The following is a 14756-nucleotide window of genomic DNA, read 5'->3' on the forward strand; positions in this document are numbered from 1 at the left end:
GGATTTCCTTTATGAGGTGGAGCAAATGCAACAAAAATTGGTTTTGGTTTACGAAAACCTTTTAATTTTATCAATGTAGTAGAATAGTGCTCTTTTGACAAAGTGTGTGTAGAGCCCTTTCTGCTATTGAATCAGGTTGAGGGAAGAACACCGGTCACTCAACTGAATCGTGAATATGAAACACAGAAAAAACTTTGGGTTTGTACGAAGATCCGCTCTATCTTTATGAAGTTGAAAGGAAGTTTCTTCTAAGGTTAATGCCTTTAGCTCACCAACACGTCTTAATGAAGTGATAGCAATTAGAAACGCGACCTTCCACCAAAGAAAACGTAATGCAGAATTGTGTAATGGCTCAAAAGGTGGACCCATAAGCCTTGTGAGAACGATGTTAAGGCTCCAGACAGGTGCTGGTGGTACTATGGGGGGGTATTATTCTCTTAACCCCTTCGATGCTGATGACGGAGCGGTTCCGTCATCAGCATCGGTTGAGATGTGCTGATGACGGAACCGCGCCGTCATCAACACAGCCCCAGGGGGGAGCGCTGGCGCTCCCCCCCTGGGGCACAGATCGTGGTGCTTGTAGCTGGGCCCCCCAATGCTTCCTGCTGACGTCAGCGCACTCAGCGCGCGCGGACGTCATCAGGAAGCGCTGGACGCGCTGGAAGCCATTTCTTTCCAGCGCGTCCAGCAAGAGGAGGTAGGTTTGGCCTCCGGTGAGGCGGGGGGGCCGCTGTGAGTCCCTTTCTCACTGCTCCATCAGGATTCAAGCAAGCCGGGCCGAAGAAGGCTGAAATGCCAGAAACCGGTCCCCGGTAGCTTGTCTCCTTTCTGGTGAAGAATTGGCTTGGTAGTTTAGTCTGCCCTGTTCCCATGATGCACTGGGCCAGGGACAGACTGATTTGCATATAGCCAGGTTCTGAGCTGGGATGGGGCAGTGAGATAAATAACGGTGATGGATCAAGCCCTGATCTTTGGACTGGGTAAGAGTGGTCTGTTTAACTCAGACACTCTGTTCATCACCACCCCCTTTTGTAAATCGTGCAGTGCCTTGAGGCATCGGGGGGGGAGGAAACAGTGTTTCTTCTCCCCTGATGTCCCAATGCAGGGCATTCCTGGTGCACGATTGCGCACAGTGTCGCGATCGCGCACCAGGAATGCCCCACTAGACACCAGGGATTTGTATTTTTGGCATCTATTGTGTGCAGGAAGCGACCCCTTGGGCAAGGGTCGCTTCCCTTTGGTGGCAAAGTAATGTATGGACTTTTCTGCCCCCCCCGCCCCCCCCTGGGGCAGATCAGCCGTTTTTTGGCCAATCTGCACCCAGGGAGGGGGTATGGGGGGGGTAGAAAAGCCCACTAGAGCCAGGGAATTTTTTTTAGTAAAATTGGAAGCGATCCCTTCTGCAAGGGTCGCTTATTTGGGCCCACTTTTTTTAAGTATATTCTGCCCCCTCTGGGGGCAGATTGGTTTTTTAATTTTGCCTTTCTGCCCCCAGGAGGGGCAGAAAACTCCACTAGACATCAGGGAATTCTTTTATTTTTAAATGGAAGCGACCCCTTGGGCAAGGGTCGCTTCCTGGGGGCCCAATTTGAAAATAAATATTGTGATTGCTTCCAGGGGACATATATTTATGTGTTATCAGCCTTTCAGCCCCCATTTGTGTAGTGACATAGCCTGTGACATAGCTTGTTATAATCTGTATTGTTTTTCTTGTAAAGTGTGATGTTTTAATTTCTCCTTTTTTGTTCTTGTTCTAGGTTTTTGCTCTTTAGACTGTTGGAGTGTGCGGTTTTGTTACTGGTGGTTCTGCTGTATGTGTAGTTGCATTTGTTTGGTGAGAGACCTTTTTTGTACTATTTCAATGTAAATGTGTTTCTTGCAAAATGTGTAATAATACCAGCATGTTCTGTTTCTGTGATTATAAAACATGGTTTGCATTAGTGCTTGTTGTGTATTTTTTTTCCTGTACATTTGTTTTTTTACTTCTTTCTAGTGGGATATCATGGACTATTTGCTGTGTCTCTGCAGAGTATGTGCTGGTGAGTGTGGCTGTATTTTGTAAGTGAATTGTATAGTTATTCAGTTTATAGATCTTTGTGATAAAGGCTTACATTTTTTTACCTACTTTGCACAGCGTTGGTTGTTGAGTTGTTTGTGCAGTCTCCTTTCTTAGTGAGCATAATGGTTAGTCGCCTGATTACCACTCAGCAAGTTGTTGGAATGCTTTTTGATTCTTCTTCGGACCTTGGTGCTGATGATTATTGTAACTATAACTTCAGGATATCATTATTTACTATCGTGAGACAGAATGTTAAGATGGCGCCCGTGATTTCCAATATAATGAACTTCTAGCCTAGTGAAGTAAAATTGAGAAGCGGTTGCGAGAACGGCGAAATATTGATACAGAAAGACTAACACAAATATATTTTAATGGGAACTAATCCGGTTATCATTTAAGTCGGTAACCTCTAATAAATATACTAAAGATTCGGAGCGAATATGAGCCTAGTCCTTTCTCACTGTTGTAGCATATTCTCGTATAAATAGCCCTAACCAAGATAGCGACGATGCTAGACACCGTTACCGTAAAGACTCCCTTATGCCGAGATAGAAAACCTTTTAACCGGTAAGAACTCATCGTGGAATATCTAAATTAAAATTGCAACATACGATGCAAGAGTAGCTCTTTGATCTTAATCTTACTCTTGTCCTGTAGATACATGGAAAAGTCGCTACTTTTTAAAATTCCGAACTGGATGCACCCGCTACAGAGAAACTATACATAGCAGAGGTATCTTTTGCTTTTACAATTTTTTGCATAGATAACAGTTATTTATATAAAGAGCCTTATTATTTATCTTTATAATATAGGTATACATAGGAAAAGTTGTTTATTAACTGATACTATTTACTATCTTAAATAAGCGGTGGTGCTCTATTTAAGGGCCAACAACAGTAAAGGAGCAATGTTTTATTATGTGTTTTGAATTGAAGACCCAGATAATTTCGTACTATAATTAATACAAATGGTCTGTGTTTATGAAGTAAGGAAGCGCTCATATGGATGGTTATCATGTAAAGTTAGGGTACACCATACGAGTCATCGGAAGCAACGCGTTTTAAAGATAACCCTATTTATGATTAATATAAATGTTTCCGTGTTAAGTAGTAAGGAAGTGCTCATATGGTTGATTATCACGTAATGTTAGGGTACACCATATGAGTCATCGGAGGCAACGCGTTTTAAAGATAACCCTATCTATTAAGCGACTGGAATTTTAACATCTCGAAATTTTCTATTACTCCTATAAAGCGCCCATAGAGGTTGTGACTATTTAGAGAGGTGGTACATACCGTGATTGATAGGCTATTATGTGATTTTAGATAGCCGCACTAACTGTCAGGTTACTTGTAGGACAATAATTATTCACATTCAAATATATAATCCTATATGAGTCTATACTTACGATTATAGGACGCGAATATCGTCACTGGAATACCATTCAGACGCTAATTGATATTGGAAGGACAGGATTTTGGATGACCCAGGTAAATAATATCATCACTAAGCTAAAACTACTAAATGGGGTCAATGCTGAATATAGAACTACTAGAGATGGGTAGTCATAACCTTATTGTGATAGTATCCTGTCATTTAGCATTTGGAATTTGTCCTAAAAGTATAAAAAGGAGTTAGTGATTCATGTATTTCTAATAGGTAATAATAAAAAAAAAATTAAAATAGTATAACTAAATGCAAACCTATATATATATATTTTTTAGGATTCAAAGTATTTTACCACCTCTTGGTTTCGCCAATCTACAGACCATAGATACAAACCGGTAAGTCTAGCATCAATATGAGTATGAGACAAATGGATACCCAGTAACGAGACAAAGATATCTAGTATTTGTTTTGATGTTTTCTCTGGCATAACAAACTGTTATTCTTAATATAGATGAATAACTGTATACTTTTTCCGAAGTTGTATTGGATCTTCTTTGATTGATAAGAAGAAACATCATATAGGATTCAATTCTAGTAAACCTGAGCGAATAGAAATGTAATAGCTTCAAGTTTGGTAATTTTGAGCCAATTGAAATGCTAATTGTTGGTACCATATGGATAATTGGAATGCATTAACTTTAGCGATTATCCTTGTTCACCAGCTATACATATCCGATAACATCGACTAGGTTATGTAATATCTTTTTCATACTATAAAGAGCCTTTTGTAATCAAAGGTATGTTTAATTTGCTTTTAGCCCTGACGAAGTCCTCATGCTGTAAAGTAGGACGAAACACGTGTTGGCAATACAAAGACAATGAACAATATAGTATGAAAATATGGAAGAATAGTACTGAGTGACTGAAAGAAAAAGAAGAAATAAAGAAGACTTAATGGAAAATATTTGCACTGTTTTTTACTGTTATTGAATCTAAGAGTATTGCTTCGTGGATTGATTCTTATATAATTTCCTAGTATTGCTCAGGAGGAGAATTTATTTGTAATTGTTCAAATAGACAAACTTTGTCTATAGTTACAACTGTAGGCAAGGGTTGTATCTCACCTTTAGAGCATAGACTAGAGTACCGTACGAATTTCCCGATACTATATACACACTACATTGCGCAAAATCCCCTCTTGCCCTCTGTAAATCAGGTGCTGAGAGTGACTCCGATTCTGAGGCAGAGGTGGGAGGTGAAGATTCTGGTAGTGAGTTTTCTCTCCACATGGCATAGTCTGATGATGAAGATACCCTGAGTGCTGATGAAGCTACTTTTGGTGTGGATGAAGTGCCTGTGTTACAGGAGGACATTGCTGTGCCAATAGTGCGGCAAGAGGCATCTGGGGTGCAGCCTGGGGCTGCTAGACTTCATGCTGGTAGGGTGCAGCGAGAGGCATCTGGGCTGCAACCTGGGGCTGCTAGACTTCCAGTTGGTGTAGTGAGACAAGAGGCAGCTGGGCGGCAGCCTGAGGCTGCAAGATTTGCCGTTGAAAGTTCTGACCTTTGGGTTGCCCCAGGCATGGTGCAGCCGGCATTGCCTGAATTTACTGGTGTTCCAGGGTGTAGGGTGAACACTGAAAACTTTTTGGCAATTGATTTCTTCAAGTTGTTTATGGATGATGTGTTTTTGGCAGAGATTGTAGAGCAGACTAATTTGTATGCAGAACAGTTTTTGAGGGAGAACAGTGCCAGCCTTAAGCCCCACGCTAGAGCTACCCAGTGGACTCCCACAAATTTGGAGGAGATGAACACGTTTTTGGGTTTAACTTTCTTTGATGGGCTTGCTTAGGAAACCATCAATGGCTTCATATTAGTCTACTAGTCCCTTGATGGCAACAGCTATATTTCTGGCAGTTATGAGTCGTGATAGGTATTTGCTTCTGCTTCGGATGATGCATTTTGTTGACAATGGTTTAGCTTTGCCACAAGATCACCCTGATTGTGACCGTCTTTTCAAGATTTGGCCTGTCATTGATCATTTTGTTGATCGATTTCCTGAGATCTTTTATCCTGGGAAAAAAATTGGAGTGGGTGACTCTTTGGTGTTGTTCAAGGGCCTCTTGTTATTTAGGCAATACATTCCTAGTAAGGGGGCACGCTATGGAATTAAGCTTGATATGCTGTGTGACAGTCAGACTGGATATGTGTCTAATTTCAGGGTGTACACCGGTAAGGAATCCAGGATTAACCCCCCTGGTTGTCCCTCCACTTTTGGAGAGACTGAGAAAATTGTGTGGGAACTTGGTAGAGGATTTTTTAACAAAGGCCATCATTTATATGTAGATAACTTCTTCACTGGTGTGCGGTTGTTCAGGGAATTGGCCAAAGAAGACACTGTTGCTTGTGGCACAATCCGCTCTAACTGTAAAGGTTTCCCAAAAGAACTTGTTTGTCAAAAGCTTGCTCGGGGACAGTGCAGTGCATTGTGTTGTGAGGAGCTTTTAGCTATGAAGTTTTCAGACAGGAGAGATGTCTACATGTTGACTTCCATACATGATGAAAGCACTGAAGCGGTGACTGTTTGGGGTCAGGTTGCAGAAGTGCGCAAACCTGTGTGCATTATGGACTATAATAGGCACATGGGTGGTGTTGACAGAGTAGATCAGAGGTTGGAACCGTATGCTGCTCTTCATAAGTCTTACATTTGGTACAAGAAGTTGGCTATCCATCTTTTCCACTTGGCAACCTTTAATGTTTTTGTTGTGTTCCAGCAATCTTATCCTCAGTCAAAGATGACTTTTGTGAAGTTTCAGGAGTCTAATAGGCAGCCTTGTTTTAGTGGAACAGGCAAGTGTTCCTAGAGTTGGAGTGGTGGAGGATGTTGCCAGATTGAAAGATCGCCACTTTCCTGATCAAATTCCTCCTACAACCTCAAAAGACTTTCCCAGTCGGAGATGTAGAGTCTGTTGGCGAAGAGGTTTGCGGAAGGAGGTTCGTATGTACTGCCCAGACTGTCCTAACCCTGGGCTGTGTACCTGCTTGTTTTAGAATGTACCACACACAAGAATTTGTGTGAGCTTCAATGAGTGGTGAAGTGAACAGGCTGGTCTCTATTCTTTAAAACTTTTTGTTCAGTTTCAAAGTTGGCATTTGTGTAGTGTATTTAGATTTAGTTGTTGTGTTAGTAGATTTGTATCAATTTGCAATTTGTTTTTTATTTGTATTGAAAAAAACTAAAGTATGATGTTGGTTTGCGTGTAGTGTCCATTGTCTGACAGTGTGCATGGTTTGGCGTTTGGCTGGCGGTGTCTGTGGACTGGCGCTTGGCTGGTGGTGTCTGTGGACTGGTGCTTGGCTGGCGGTGTCTGTGAAGTGGTGCTTGGCTGGCGGTGTCTATGAAGTGGTGCTTGGCTGGCGGTGTGCGTGGTCTTGTGCTTGGTTGGTGGTGTGTGTTGTCTTGCGCTTGCCTGGTGGTGTGTTGGGATTAGTGCTCGGCTGGTGGTGTGCCTGGGCTGGAGCTTGGCTGGCGGTGTGTGTGGAGTGGCACTTGCCTGGTGGTGTGTGGGGTCTTGTGTTTGGTTGGCGGTGTGCGTGGTCTTGCGCTTGCCTGGTGGCGTGTTTGGATTGGTGCTTGGCTGGTGGTTTGCCTGGACTGGTGCTTGGCTGGTGGTTTGCCTGGACTGGTGCTTGGCTGGCGGTGTGTGTGCAGTGGTGCTGTCCTGGCGGTGTGGGTGGACTGGTGCTTGCCTGGCAGTGTGCGTGGTCTGGTGTTTGGTTGGCGGTGTGTGTGGTCTTGCGCTTGCCTGGTGTTGCGTTTGGATTGGTGCTTGGCTGATGGTGAGCCTGGACTGGTGCTTGGCTGGCGGTGTCTGTGGACTGGTGCTTGGCTGGCGGTGAGCGTGGTCTGGTGCTTGATAGGCGGTGTGTGTGGTCTGGTGCTTGGCTGGTGGTGTGCGTGGACTGCTGCTTGGCTGGCGGTGTGTGGGACGTGACTTAATGCAGGTTACTACACACAGTGCTAGCTGAGCGCCACCCCATGTAATCCTTGTCTTTGTGTAGTTGCTGTGTCAGGAATGTGTGCGTGTGAAAGTGATGGGCCCTTGATTGGCGTTGTCTGCTGGTGGAAGTGTACGAATGTGATGGGTCCGCGGCTGGCGGTGTGAATGTTTTAGATGTGTCACATGTATGAAAGGTGTATGAATGGCCTGTAAAGAGATTGGTGCCTTGTCGTGGCTTTACAGCTCACGAGCTGTGAGTCATTGGTTCTGTTTCTTGTCCTTTCCAATATTAACAGCGTATTTAATTTTTTGTGAAATCACATGCTAATACAATTGTATATTGTGAACCATCACTCACCCTTGTGCCAAATCCAACCAGTATGTATGTGTGTTTGAAAACTTGATGTCTGTGTATTTTATTTTTTATTTTTTTTTGAAGCAGGATGCACCTTGGCACTTTTTTTTGTAAATGTTGTGATGTGTAGATTTTGTGCCTGGCGGTGTGAATGGTCTTCTGTGTGTCTGGTATGAAAGGTGTGTGAATGCCCTGTAAAGCGGTTGGTGCCTTGAAGTGGCTTTACAGCTCACGAGCTGCGAATCATTGGTTCAGTTTTTTTGTCCATGTAATTGACAGTGCATTTTATTTATGTGAAATCTCTTGTTAATTAAATTATATATACTGAACCATCACTCGCCCTCGTGCCAAATCCAACCAGTATGTGTGTGTGTTTGAGGAATCGATGGCTGTGCAGTGATCTTTTTTTTTTAGTCTCTCTACCAAGGTGTACATTCCGCCTACGAATAACCTGCCAATTGTAGATATTTTTAAACCCATGGGACTACATGGTGATGTCTCTCTGGTGAAATCTAACAATTAATTTTATCCACAATATCCTGCAAAACTCACAATGTCCGTCATGTTTCCCTTGCAATATTGCACCCATTTTGACACGCTGCACAAGTAAACAACTAATTTTGTCACATGGGTTTTTCACTCCTTCCTCGGTTGCCATCTAGGGAAACCTAGCAAACCCACACATTGTTGGAAAGTAGACACCCGGGGGGGTTTCAAGGGGGTATGGCTTGCGTGGATCCGCCGTTTCTTTTCTCAGAATCCCTAGCAAACTTTAAATGCCGCTGAAAAAAATTGTTTTTTTTCACATTTTTGTGTGTAAAAGTGTGGCATCACTGGGCTCATACAAATTTCCACCCACCCAGCGTTCCCCCAGGTCCCCCGAAAAAAATGGTAGCTAACTTGCCTGGGTCTGCCTAGTGCCTGCGACAGGAAACAGTGCAAAACGCAACGTGGTCGCACCTCTATTTCGCAGTGAAAACGGGCCCTTTTTAGGTTTCGCCTGGCGTTATTGCGCAGGCGAAATCTAATGATTACAATATGGGATATAGGAACGTCCCCCGGCTCCCATTGGCTAGCTCCATAAATAGAGGCTAGCCATTCGGGGGCGTTCCCGCGATTTCTTCCCTATGCATCGTCATCGCGGCCGTGGGCGGGGTTTATTTTTTTTTGGCGTCCAGGTTTGTTTTGGCCATTCCGCAGCCAACCGCCAATGGAGGAAGCCTTCCCGACCCCCCTCCCGCTGTCCGTTCCCGCCCCCCCCTGTCCGTGTGCTTCATGTTTTTCCTGCGGCCAACCCGACCCCCCCCTCCCGCTGTGCTTCCGCTCCGTGCTGGGCCTCCGTTGTTCCCCAGGTGAGTGCTTGTTTAACACGCACTTCTCTTTTTAATGATGGCATCCGCTGTCTCGCACCCGTGGGCTCAATGTACTCAGATCGTAACTTACATTTTCCCCGAGTGTGTCCCCTCGATCTAACATTATTACTTACTTGACCTAATTTAGACCCCTTTTTTAGGTTTTGCCTAGCCAATGCGTACGAAGTACGCATGTGCTAGGAAAAACCTAATGAGTATAGTATGGGGGCTGGGAATCCGCCCCAGTCTTTCATTGGCTAGCTCCATAAATGGAGGCTAGCCATTGAAAGACGGCTCTGTCCGTCAATCCCGGACCAGCATTGACGGCACTCGGCGCCCCTTCCACGAGTCCTAGGCTGCAGGTCAGGCCACCTCTTCCTGCGTCCCGCCGCTTCCGTCCGTCCCGCCGCAACGGGGCCCTGAAGCAGCCTCGGCCACTAGCACTACCATGACGGGCGCTCTGCCGGGCTCCCGTGAGCTGAGGGAGCCCACTCCTCGGGAAACTTCGCCGCCCGCCTGCCTGAGCTAGAGACGGGCCGCCGCGCTGCCCGCGGCGACCCGGAAGTGACTAGTCGGCCGGCCAATCCTAGCGCGGCCGGCCGGAAGTGCCCCCCCCCCCGCAGCCCGGGGGAAGAAGGAAGACGGCGGCCCAGGAGAAGAAGTATGGTGGCCCACGGGGGGCTCCCGTGGCCTGCCTGGAGGGAGCCCCGGGAGAAGCGGAGGACGTTGCCGGTCTCCCATGCTGAAGAGGGAGACCGGAGAGGTGCCCAACAGATTGCCGCCGTCGCAAGGAGCCCCCGCCAGGACGGCAGCCCAGGAGAAGAAGTATGGCGGCCCACGCGGGGCTCCCGTGGCCTGGAGGGAGCCCCGACAGAAGCGGAGGACGTTGCCGGTCTCCCATGCCGAAGAGGGAGACCGGAGAAGTGCCCAAGAGATTGCCGCCGTCGCAAGGAGCCCCCGCCAGAGTGCCCAGTAAGTAAAAATGGCTACCGTGGTGAATATTGTGATAGTGAGAGGAGTGAGCTGGGAGGGGTCGGTGGGTCTGGTGAAGAGCCTGGGTTCAGATGTGGATTGGGTTAAGACGACCCACGAAAGCCCTTCCTTTGCGAGGAAAATCACATTTCAAATGCTAAACACAAGGGTCCTGGTTGGGGACAGAGGCGAAGGATGCCCTCATCACTGAAGTGTCCAGTTCACAGGGATGGTTGTGGGACATAAGATCATCTGCCTGGGTGCAGGTTTCATTACTCCAACCCTTAAAACAAAAAAAGTCGGTACCTCTCATAATTTCCCTAAATTGCATCTCTCCCACCATCTATGTGGGGTCGCTCTGAGTTTCCTCCCATCACGATGGTCTAGGAAGAACGGAGTCCAATATAAACTGATGCCATCACCCTCCCTGCTTAACACCTCTTACTTGTATCTGAGAAGAGCGGGGTTACTCTCTACCACGTGCTCTTCGTGGAATTTTCCCATCACAAGCTATACTTGTCAGTGGGCGACGAAGATAACTGCTGTATCGCCCCACAACGTTGTGTAGCTGTCCAGACTTTCACTTGCGCTTTCTTCCCTGGATATACCGCATGACCCTGTCATTCGGTTGTCCCCCCACACCCCCGGGTAAGTAAATGCTAGCGCCAGGTGCTGTCCCCAGATTGTTGGGTACGAGATGGAATTGTGATGTAGATGGCTGTCCGGCCCAGAGTTACTTTTGTGGGATGTGCTTGCAATTAAAACAAATACAAAGTAAACATGGCACCAGTCTGCGAAAGCCAGCCTATTGGCTTTGTCGTTGCTCGTTGCACGTAGTACCACGTCAAAAGAGTTCTGTTTTTTTGGGCAATATCCATAGAGACCATGCTTGCCCAGTTAGTGGTGAATGGTGCTGCTTTTTTCCACCGATTTCCTAATTTACCATCTTTCCACGTGTTGAAGGTATGGGTTGCAGTGCATCATTCATATGTTGCAGGTATAGTAGGCTCTCAGCCTTGCGCCGTCTCCATTCCATTCATGGCAAATGAAGCGCTCAAGTGCCAGCCTAATTGGTCAGCAGCTGCTATGGAACTTAGTTTTGAGGTTTGTAGGCGATTCTTATCAGGCAAGCTGGTAGAGAAGCATGTGAAGTCATTGAATAACTCCGGCTTCAAAAACTTAAATTCACAAATGTCTACCATACATAATTATCTGCTTCCAAAATCAAGCCAGCCTTAAATATGAAGCAATAGGTCAGAAGTGAATTTGGCTGCACATAACCGAGTTACCAGTGAAAGATAGTCCTAGATCAGAGATATTTTTTGCAGCAGATATTGGTGGGTCTGTGTTGTGGGAGTCCATGTTTTTGCAATAGACGCTGCCTCATGATAGGCAGTGTGTATTTTTTTTATATACCACTTCTTATTGTTTAATGTATGATACAATATAAACCTGCGGTCAGAAATTGCAACGTAACAAACAAAATAGAAAGGTAATAAATACGAATAAAGAAATATATATCACAGGTGATTAATATATTTGTTTTCTTTCTCAACCCGGTTCTAATTATTTCTTATTCTCTAAATTCGGTGTCCCTGATTGATATTATTTCGGTCTTCTCCAAGACAGATTTGTTCTCATTGTTCTTTCCAGCTTTCACCTCTTGCTAGTATTTCCTTGTTTCATTTTATTCCTTCCCTAGTACTTTCTCTGATTTTTGTGCACCAGATGTTTGTATTATTTCTGTTCTTCTTTTTGTCCTCTTCTTTTCTCTATCTTACCTCTTCCACTTCACTCTGCAACTTTTCTCGAGGTTATACCCTCCACCTTTTTCTATTTTTCTATTACTTTGTCTCCCTTTTCCCCAATACTCCGAGTTTAGTACATTGCCTTGATTTCTTAGCTGTTAACGTTTTACAGTCCCTCATAATCTTCTTATGTGCACTTTTCGCATTCCCTCTAGTTATCTCATACCATTTGTTCATTTTCCCCAACTTCATGTTCCGACAAGTACCTCTGGTCTTCCCTAAATTTCCTTCATCTTACTCATCACTATCCCTATTCCCACTGTTCTTCAGAATTTAATTTTTACTTCCAACACATTACCATTCCCTTCGGTGTTCTCTCCCTCCATTCTCTTATGGCTTTTCCTGTTCCCGCTTGTCTTCTGTGACCATCAAATATCCGTCATTTTCACACACACATTCTTGCCATTCCCTTCTCATCCACCTCTCGCTTTCTTGTTGCGTTTTTCTCCTCCCCTCATTTTGCAGAGACCATGTATCTATTTAGCATTTCTTTAGAATGTTAACATTATTTTGGATGAATATAGTTTTAGATCACTTTCGCACTTTTGTATTTGGGATTTCCTCCCTGTGACCCAATATTCTGTTCCTGCTGCAGGTGGACGAGGATGCTGCCCTGGAGCAGGCCATCAAGTTCTGTCAGGCACAGATGGGAACGTCAACCCAAAGACACGTAGGCATAATGACAGATACAGAGGCAAAAGACTGATGCATGTAATCCTAGTGGCATTTAATCTCTCACTGGGAGATCAGTTCCAGCATAGTGCCAAAGCGAGAAAGATGCTGAGGGATGCGTCTAGAAAAGAGACTTGTGAGCAAATTGAGTAAATGGAATGTGATTTGAATGCCTCTTTCAATTTTCACTCATTCCTGTCATGCTCTGACCCTGAATGTAAAACCACTTGCAGAATAGTTGCGAAATATATTTCCCCTCTGTTTAGGGACATTATCCATCTTTATTCCAAATGAAGGTAAGTTCTGCTGTGAAGGTTTTGTTCTTGCCAATGCTGCATCCGTGATACACCAGCTTCAGGGTAAGTAGGCTAAGTGAAAGCCTTGAAATTGATATTGTATCATTGCATCGAAAGACTGGTATCCTGTGGAGTAGTGTGTTTGAGCCAGGAGCATTGGATGAACAATTCTGGGGACAAGGGTCACTAAATAGTGCAGGGCCCATTAGTTATGTTCACTGTGGATCTGAGCGAGATTTCCACTGTTGTTTCGGCACTCAGTAAGGTTGGTGGGAATGTACTAACTGCAGAGCTTTAACCTGTCGCTGCAGTAAAGTGTTATACATGGCTTTTAGTTGATGGTGCTTTCTTTGGTTTAGTGAGTGAATAATCTGTTGACATACAAGCGAAGATTGTCATCTGAGGGCCACTAGGTGCAAATCCTAGGAGCCAAAGATACAGCATACACTTGCCAGCCATCTTCTTTTGTGTAGACCTTATTGTGTGTGCTCTTGGTGTTATGTGAATCAAGTAGAAACTTTGAGCTTTCATCTGCCTCAGTTGTGATCATAAACAGTAGAGGTATCACGTGTGCACTGATTGAGCTCTGCTTAGGATCCCTGTACTAGTTCCCACTTCCAGAGTAGCAATTGTCTTAAAATGTAGACTGATTTGTGTTTATGTGGTTGCGTGCATTGTCTGTGTTTACGGCACTTTTGGAAAATATCATTTCTTTCACTGGGCCAAGTGATTATAATGATGCATTGGCACAAAGCTGTCTTGGATCCTAATTTTGAAATGAAAACTAGGATTCAGATGGGTCAGGCTGACAGAGCTCATAGTAGATCCATTGCTGGAGTCAATGAAGGAGTGTTGTGCTGGCTTGTATTGTAAAGCAGAGTCAGGTTGCATTAGTAGAAGCTGTGCTGTGATCTGCTTAGAAATCCTGGTCGGGATGCAGTGCCTGCCTTCTAAGCAGTTTCTTTTTTTTGTAGGTTCATTATTGAATCAGGAATTCAGAGTGGTTGCCCCCAAACTAATGCATAGAACCCTTGTTAATGAAAAGGTATCCTACTCCCCCCAAATACTTGGTTAGGACCTTCCAGTTATGAAAGTTCACAGTTCACTGCAGCTCAAGTTTGCAGCACACCACTGCACCAGCCGCACTACTTCCCTACTGACCGTTCTCCACTTCAGCCCAGTCTAAATTACAATTATCAAAAATGGGGTATCCCAAACCGGTCTGGGACCTGGGTACAGAACGTTAACAAAAACAATGGTCCTTGACCTAATTCAATTCAATGATTATATCAAACAGTATTCCTTAATTTTCTAAATTAGAGCCAAAATAAATTTTGCTCTTTGGAAGAAATCCAGACTTATTCATGCAATCACAGAGCCCAACAACTGTGTCATATTCATAGAAAAAATATATTTTTATTTTTACTAAACCATACTTGTAACCTATTGGAATTCAAAGGTTTCAAATTGCAATTTTATCAGGTTTTTTCAATATTTACAATATTTTAAAGGTACGTATAAAAGGTGCTCAAGAAGAACGTGCATAGAGTGAGTGCTCGAAAAGTTGGCGCGAGTGATTCAAGAGAAGGGAAAGAAGAGTAGGTGACAATTTTTACAAGTGAGTATGCTAATTCAATACTAATAACAAATCAAAATGTCCTGTCCACTTTCAAAAGTTCACAATCCAGTGTATCAAATTATTCTTTTTTACACGTTTTTACACTAGATGTATAGTGATCCAGGAAGTCTTAATAGGGGTGTCGACGTTTCGACCCGACTTAATGCCTTGGGAAAACTGATAGCCTCTGCTTGCGGGTCTTCTTCAGGACTAGGGAGCACCCTCCGTACCTGAC

This window comes from Lissotriton vulgaris, chromosome 3_1, assembly GCF_964263255.1.
Source record: "Lissotriton vulgaris chromosome 3_1, aLisVul1.2, whole genome shotgun sequence".
Classification (NCBI taxonomy): Eukaryota; Metazoa; Chordata; class Amphibia; order Caudata; family Salamandridae; genus Lissotriton; species Lissotriton vulgaris.